This window comes from Natator depressus, chromosome 5 (assembly GCF_965152275.1).
Source record: "Natator depressus isolate rNatDep1 chromosome 5, rNatDep2.hap1, whole genome shotgun sequence".
Taxonomy (NCBI): domain Eukaryota; kingdom Metazoa; phylum Chordata; order Testudines; family Cheloniidae; genus Natator; species Natator depressus.
This window is the reverse complement of record NC_134238.1, coordinates 29120327-29129038: the sequence shown is the minus strand read 5'-3', so window position 1 is coordinate 29129038 and position 8712 is coordinate 29120327.

The window sequence follows — 8712 nt, the reverse complement described above, 5'->3', positions numbered from 1 at the left end:
GAAATCAGTAGAGGCACCAAGGCTCACATGTGAACGGAAAATGGACAGATGGGGGCAAAACATTTCTGAACACCAATTTCACCTCCTAAAAGAGGTCACACTTCCAAAAATGATTTTCTAAAAAAGTACAACAACTTGTCCTCTTAATTATAAAGGGATGATATGGGAGATGGTGATATTTAGTAAAAAAGAATCTCAAAAGGTTTGGCAGTTCACATAACCCTCCATGTGCTTATTTGAACATCCAGACTGTTTCTGAGACTTTTTGGCAAGCCTTTATATTATCTTCCTCCTCCTAAGAGCCCCACCTCAAGCTCCTCTCTAGCATGTAGCCTGATCATATGTTATTTGTGTTTTTACCACTCAGACCTAATGCATATAATAGGCACGTAGGTCTGTTAATGGCAGAAGCCCAACACGCTCTCAGAAGACAATCTTAAGACGCAGTACATTATAATGTAATGAAGAACTATGGACAAGCAATGAAATATCAGTTCCCAAGCTTCTTTGCTCATAAAACACAGCACAGAGACAACAGGCCAAATTAATCACTGGGAACATTCCTATTATAAGACTGTTCTCCCAGTTCCAGTTCTTCCACATATTTTTTTGCTTGCTCTTTTCATAGTACATTTAAGCCTGGTTAGCTTCCAAGAGTTCCTTTCATTTTATTTGCTAAATGAGGAAATATTTTCTTGTACTTTATATCCTACATTTCATTCATAATGAAATTTTCGGATGTTAAAAATAAGGCTTAGGACAGAGTCACCAAAGGACAGGATGGAGCAGCCTGTCTCATGAAGGTGCTGAGTTCATTTATTTTAGTGTTAGGTCCAGGCATTTTGGCTTATTGCACTGGATAGTTCTGGATTTCTGGCCAATTTTTTCCAGCGTTTTGTGTTATGCTCCTATACTTATAGGCATTTAAAACTAGAACAAAGCGTTAGAAAATTTCTTGTAGGGAACAATCTAACTTTATGAGACATGGCAGTAATAGGACTAATATAATCAAGATTAGAATTGAAGCTGCATTCCCTTCTTATGTGTAAACACCACAGCCACGCTAATGCTACTCGGAGAGGAGAATAGTTGTTACCCTGACTAGGCACATCAAATTAGTGAATGGATTGATAGGCTACCACAGAGGCCCTGAAGACAGCATAAGAGCAAGCTAGACAAACACCTTCTCAGGGATGGTCTAGATCAGTGCTACTCAAAGTGGTGATCCGCGGATCGGTGCTGGTCCACAAGCCATTGGCTGCCGGTCTGCGCGCACACTGGAAAAAAAAATTGCCAATCCCACACATCAGATAACTTGAGAAGCACTGGTCTAGATAATACTTAGTCCTGCCATGAGTGCAGGGGACTGGACTAGATGACCTCTTGAGGTGCCTTTCAATCCTATGATTATAGGCCACCAATAGGCCCTTTCAGTCACTACTTACCCGGGCCATATTTGAACAGTTGACTTAGACCTTAAAAGGGTCCATTTCATATCATCAATTCTCTGAAAGACCATTGCCTAATTCTGTATGCAATCAACAGCACTCACTCTCTCGCTAAAGGAAATATGACTGGAAAGTAAAATGCCAGATTAACAATGAAGTAAAACCAATAATGGCAAAATACAAAAAGAAGAAAGTATAAAAGTTATGACCAACACCTCCTTGAATGGTCTTGGCAGACTCTCTGAAGAAGCATGAGCAGTTAGTAGTATTAATGCACTTTTGTTCATGCATGTACATGAATAAAGATCTCAAAGAGACAGAATATTATCTAGCTCTGTTTGTACTGATTTGCAAGTGGAAGGGAAACTTAGCTATAACAACAACAGTAATTAATAAGTTTAGATGGTGCCAATGCCTGAAACCATCTGGGTGCTTGAAGAAACATAACTAAAATGAAAAAAAAAGCAATAAAGCAGAAGGCAACAAAAAAAATCAACAAAGCCAATGTGAAAACAGAAAATTCTCACTTTTAGGTGTCAAATAAAGGGCTTTTAAAGATGACTACTTTATGCTAAACACTCACTCCCTGAAAATCAGGTCCTTCTAAAGAGTCTCAAGTTGGGCACTCAAAATCACTAGTAACTTTTGAAAAATTTGACCACAAAAAACAAACCTTGCAAGGATTAAGGTCTGTATCACTCATGCAATAAACAAAACATCCCAGCATAAAACAAATGAGGCAGCCAAATGTGTGCTCTGGAATATGCGGACAGGGTGGGTTGTCCAGAATGGTGGACCTGCAATGGAGAAGGCTGTGCCTCTCATCCTCTTCTCGCTGCACTGAAAAGCAGTCAGGAGCTCAGATCCTGAGGAGCTAAATTTTCTGACAGAATGAAGAAAGTACCTTTTTGCTCTCTTCCTCCCACCCCTTCCAAACAAAACCCTTTTGTATTACTGTGAGTGCTGCATCATCACCACTTTCAGAAGCTGTCTTTTTCAGAAAGGGGGCATGGGAGGGGGAGAGAAAGTGTCTCAGTGCACTTCCTGAATTTGGGGGTGGATGGGGAGAAAGGCATTATCCTGAACATTCTTTGGAGAACATTCTCCTGAGTCACTGCGATAGAATATTTCCATTAATAAGTGAAAATTGTCATGAATTTTAGCATCAATATTTACTCTTCTGAAAACCTGCACTACCTGATTCTTTACTCTATTAAATCATTTTCTTGCTGAGATACTAATGGATTGAAGAATCAGGCCTGAGAAAATTATTTTACATTATTTTTCATTTAAAATGTTTCAGTCATTCTGTTAGGTAACAGAAGAAATACCACACAACTTAGATGACTAGTTAGACAACATGAGGAATCAAGGCCCAAAAGTTGAAGTAAACAGTTAATGAAAAACCCCTAGAATGAAATTATTTGTTGAAACAATTCAGCAAATGCTTGTATGACAGGAGATCAGCAGTGGTTTGTGAATAATTTCCTAACTTAGAGATGCAGCCTAATTCATAATAAGTTTTATTAAAAATTAGTAAGTTTGACTAGTTCTAACGAGATGTGACCAAGCACATTCAGAGGAATAAAATTGCACACAGCAAACAAGAGGCAATATGAGCTAGTGGCTGGGGCACATAGGTTCTATTCTCTGCTCTGACATTGGCCCGATGAGTGACCTTGGGCAAGTCACTGTATTTCTCTGTGCCTCAGTTTCCTCATCTGTAAAGTGGGGATAATGATGCTGACCTCCTTTATAAAATGCATTGCAATCTGTAGATCAGGGGTCGGCAAACTTTTTGCCCCAAGGGCCACATCTGGGTGGGGAAATTGTATGCAGGGCCATGAATGTAGGACTGGGGCAGGGGGTTGGGTTGCAGGAGGGAGTGCAGGGTGTGGGAGGGGATGTAGTGTGCAGGAAGGGTCTCAGGGCAGGGGGTTGGGGTGCAGGAGGGGCGTGGCAGGGGACTCAGGGCAGGAGGTTAGGATGCAGGATGGGTGCGGCAGGGGGCTCAGGGCAGGGGGTTAGGGTGCAGGAGGGGTTTGGGGTGCATTGGCGCTGCTTACTTCGAGCGGCTCCAGGGCAGCAGTGGTGTGCAGCAGGGCTAAAGCAGACTTCCTTCCTGCCCTGGCCCCGTGCCGCTCCCAGAAGTGGCCAGCATATCTGGCAGTGGCTCCTGGAGGTGGGGTGGGGTGGGATGGAGCAGGCGGCTTTGCTGCGTGCTGCCCTTGCCTGTGGGCACCACCCCTGAAGCTCCCATTGGCCACAGTTCCCTGTTCCCAGCCAATGGGAGCTGTGCAGGGTGGTGCCTGCAGGTGAGGGCAGCGCACGGAACCCTCTGCCCACCCATTCCCCCAGGGGCCACAGGGACATGGTGCCAGCCGCTTCTGGGATCCTGCCTTAGTCCCGCTGCGCCACAGGGCTGGCAATCCCACAGGCCAGATTGAAAGCCCTGATGGACCAGATCCGGCCCGCGGGCCGTAGTTTGCCCTCCCCTGCGGTAGATGAAAAGTGCTATATCAGCGCTCGGTAATATTGTTTAAATAGGTGTAATGTTTTGCCTACTTCTAAAAAGTTTTTGAAATGAACGAAAAACTTTACTTGGCCAAATTGACTGTAAAACTCTGCTTAGACCAATCTCTACTAGTTACACATTAATACACTGTCTTTACCCCTACACACTCACCAGATCAGAGAGGTGAAGAATTTGTATGGGTTCAAATCTCTGTGATCATTGTCACTCAAGTCCTGACTATGAGACACATGGACGGAGATGGATGAATTTGCTTGCTATGAACATACCGTATGCAGTATGCCGAGACAAACTAAAACTCATTCTTGAAAGCACTATTCACTATCAATCAAACAGCAGGCCAGCACCCACACTGCAGCATCAAAAGCTTTTAAAAAGACTGCTTTCTGTTGTAAACAGAACTCGTAATATCTCCACTTAGAAGAGTAAAAAGTGATCTGACTCCTTTGAATTGTAGAATATCAGGGTTGGAAGGGACCTCAGGAGGTCATCTAGTCCAACCCCCTGCTCAAAGCAGGACCAATCCCCAACTAAATCATCCCAGCCAGGGCTTTGTCGAGCCTGACCTTAAAAACTTCTAAGGAAGGAGATTCCACACCTCCCTAGGTAATGCATTTCAGTACTTCACCATCCTCCTAGTGAAAAAGTTTTTCCTAATATCCAACCTAAACCTCCCCCACTGCAACTTGAGACCATTACTCCTTGTTCTGTCATCTGCTACCACTGAGAACAGTCTAGATCCATCCTCTTTGGAACCCCCTTTCAGGTAGTTGAAAGCAGCTATCAAATCCCCCCTCATTCTTCTCTTCCACAGACTAAACAATCCCAGTTCCGTCAGCCTCGCCTCATAAGTCATGTGTTCCAGTCCCCTAATAATTTTTGTTGCCCTCCGCTGGACGTTTTCCAATTTTTCCACATCCTTCTTGTAGTGTGGGGCCCAAAACTGGACACAGTACTCCAGATGAGGCCTCACCAATGTCAAATAGAGGGGAACGATCACATCCCTCGATCTGCTGGCAGTGCCCCTACTTATACATCCCAAAATGCCATTGCCCTTCTTGGCAACAAGGGCACACTGTTGACTCATATCCAGCTTCTTGTCCACTGTAACCCCTAGGTCCTTTTCTGCAGAACTGCTGCTGAGCCATTCGGTCCCTAGTCTGTAGCAGTGCATGGGATTCTTCCGTCCTAAGTGCAGGACTCTGCACTTGTCCTTGTTGAACCTCATCAGATTTCTTTTGGCCCAATCCTCTAATTTGTCTAAGGCCCTCTGTATCCTATCCCTACCCTCCAGCGTATCTACCTCTCCTCCCAGTTTAGTGTCATCTGCAAACTTGCTGAGGGTGCAATCCACACCATCCTCCAGATCATTAATGAAGATTTTGAACAAAACTAGCCCGAGGACCGACCCTTGGGGCACGCCACTTGATACCGGCTGCCAACTAGACATGGAGCCATTGATCACTACCCACTGAGCCCGATGATCTAGCCAGCTTTCTATCCACCTTATAGTCCATTCATCCAGCTCACACTTCTTTAACTTGCTGACAAGAATACTGTGGGAGACAGAGTCAAAAGCTTTGCTAAAGTCAAGGAACATGTCCACTGCTTTCCCCTCATCCTCAGAGCCAGTTATCTCGTCATAGAAGGCAATTAGATTAGTCAGGCACGACTTGCCCTTGGTGAATCCATGCTGACTGTTCCTGATCACTTTCCTCTCCTCTAAGTGCTTCAGAATTGATTCCTTGAGGACCTGCTCCATGATTTTTCCAGGGACTGAGATGAGGCTGACTGGTCTGTAGTTCCCAGGATCCTCCTTCTTCCCTTTTTTAAAGATGGGCACTGCATTAGCCTTTTTCCAGTCATCTGGGACCTCCCCCGATTGCCATGAGTTTTCAGAGATAATAGCCAATGGCTCTGCAATCACATCCACCAACTCCTTTAGCACTCTCGGATGCAGCGCATCCGGCCCCATGGACTTGTGCTCGTCCAGCTTTTCTAAATAGTCCCGAACCACTTCTTTCTCCACAGAGGGCTGGTCACCTCCTCCCCATGCTGTGCTGCCCAGTGCAGTAGTCTGGGAGCTGACCTTTTCGTGAAGACAGAGGCAAAAAAAGCATTGAGTACATTAGCTTTTTCCACATCCTCTGTCACTAGGTTGCCTCCCTCATTCAGTAAGGGGCCCACACTTTCCTTGACTTTCTTCTTCTTGCTAACATACCTGAAGAAACCCTTCTTGTTACTCTTAACATCTCTTGCTAGCTGCAACTCCAGGTGTGATTTGGCCTTCCTGATTTCACTCCTGCATCCCCGAGCAATATTTTTATACTCATCCCTGGTCATTTGTCCAATCTTCCATTTCTTGTAAGCTTCTTTTTTGTGTTCAAGATCAGCAAGGATTTCACTCTTAAGCCAAGCTGGTTGCCTGCCATATTTACTATTCTTTCTACACATCGGGATGGTTTGTCCCTGTAACCTCAATACGGATTCTTTAAAATACAGCCAGCTTTCCTGGACTCCTTTCCGCCTCATGTTATTCTCCTAGGGGATCCTGCCCCATCAGTTCCCTGAGGGGGTCAAAGTCTGCTTTTTTGAAGTCCAGGGTCCGTATTCTGCTGCTCTCCTTTCTTCCTTGTGTCAGGATCCTGAACTCGACCATCTCATGGTCACTGCCTCCCAGGTTCCCATCCACTTTTGCTTCCCCTACTAATTCTTCCCAGTTTGTGAGCAGCAGGTCAAGAAGAGCTCTGCCCCTAGTTGGTTCCTCCAGCACTTGCACCAGGAAATTGTCCCCTACACTTTCCAAAAACTTCCTGGATTGTCTGTGCACTGCTGTATTGCTCTCCCAGCAGATATCAGGATGATTGAAGTCTCCCATGAGAACATGGGCCTGTGATCTAGTAACTTCCATTAGTTGCCGGAAGAAAGCCTCATCCACCTCATCCCCCTGGTCCGGGGGTCCATAGCTGACTTCCACCACGACATCACCCTTGTTGCTCACATTTCTAAACTTAATCCAGAGACTCAGGTTTTTCTGCAGTTTCATACCGGAGCTCTGAGCAGTCATACTGCTCTCTTACATACAGTGCAACTCCCCCACCTTTTCTGCCCTGCCTGTCCTTCCTGAACAGTTTATATCCATCCATGACAGTACTCCAGTCATGTGAGTTATCCCACCAAGTCTCTGTTATTCCAATCACATCATAATTCCTTGACTGTGCCAGGACTTCCAGTTCTCCCTGCTTGTTTCCCAGGCTTCTTGGATTTGTGTATAGGCACTTGAGATAACTTGCTGTTTGTCCTGCTTTCCTGAAGTATTGCTGGATGCGAGAAATCTCTGAAAGATTTGGCTATTGTTTTTCTGTTTCAAATCCCACTTGAGAAATCATGTAAAACTACATTGTAAGTGGAGGGCACAGAATTCACTGTCACCTATTCTGCAAAGCACCATATACTTAATAGGTAAAATTCCTCCCTATCACAGCTACCAGAGGACTATTAAGACTTCATCCTCAACAGGACTTCAATAAGATTTAACTTGTGTCACAGGCCTTGTGGTGGTCTTCTGTACAGGGGTAAATTTCACGTAATAAGCATATATTTCTGCATTAAAAAGTAGATGGGAAGAACTTCTTATTGTTTACTGTCAGGTATAAAGAGAGGCTCATAAGAATAAGCTGAATTATAAAAAACAGAAAATTAAAACACCGAAACCGTGGATTTCAGCTTTGCTGTAACATATGACACTTGCCTGGTCTCAGCTTTTACTATAAACTCAAAAGTACAGCTGTTTGAGAATGGAAATTCCATTTCATGGAGGACTTTGAGATTTCAACATTTGCTTTTGGTCCAATTAGGAAGAAAACCCTAAAATATCAAAATTCTCTGGGAAAGAAAATTTTTAAAAATTACTTTCAGGTAGCTTGAAATATTTTGGTTCCACACTGACTTTATAATACAGTTAAAAAAGAAATTACAAGTGAAAACTCATTTTGAATGGAAAAATTGAAATGTTTTGTTCCAGAAACATCAAAATGGGATGTTTTAATATTGTCACAGTCTGCCCCTCCCTTTTTCTCTCCTAAATGAAGGGAGAGTGAAATTGAGACTCTCTCAGGAAGTGTTTTGATTTTGATGCAATATGGTTCCATTGAAGTTTCTCCAACCACCTCTACCGAAAACACTGGTCAGATTTTTCAGGAGATTCACTAATGTTTATAGGTCCCAGTGACCGATCTCTCTCACTCAGGCCAGATCTACACTAAGAAATGTCTGCCATTTTTGCCATATACAGTTGCCAATACTGCAATGTCAATGTCACTAGAGCTTGGCTGGCTTTGCTGGTACTATGCATCCTCACTGAGAGAGACAGCATTGGAAAAAAACACAAAGTGCACCTTGGGTAGGCATCCAGGAATCCCCTATGCAAATGTCCAGCACACTGCCTTGTGACACATTTTTGCCGTGCATTGTGGGAAACCAGCACTCAGGAAACTATGGGAGCTTAGAGTTATGTTCCCATGCTTCCCTTTATTTCATCCTGTTGACCCCAATATGTAATAAGAGTGATAATTGTTCAGGCTACAAATGATTTGATCTTATGACCAAAATGGTCTAAACTGAATCAGGACCTCCCTTTCTGATGGGCTCCAGTTACTTTCCCTTCACAGTCTCTCTGCCATTTTACTGTCAGAAGCATGAATGCTGAGGAGATCAACAGAATTCTCATGT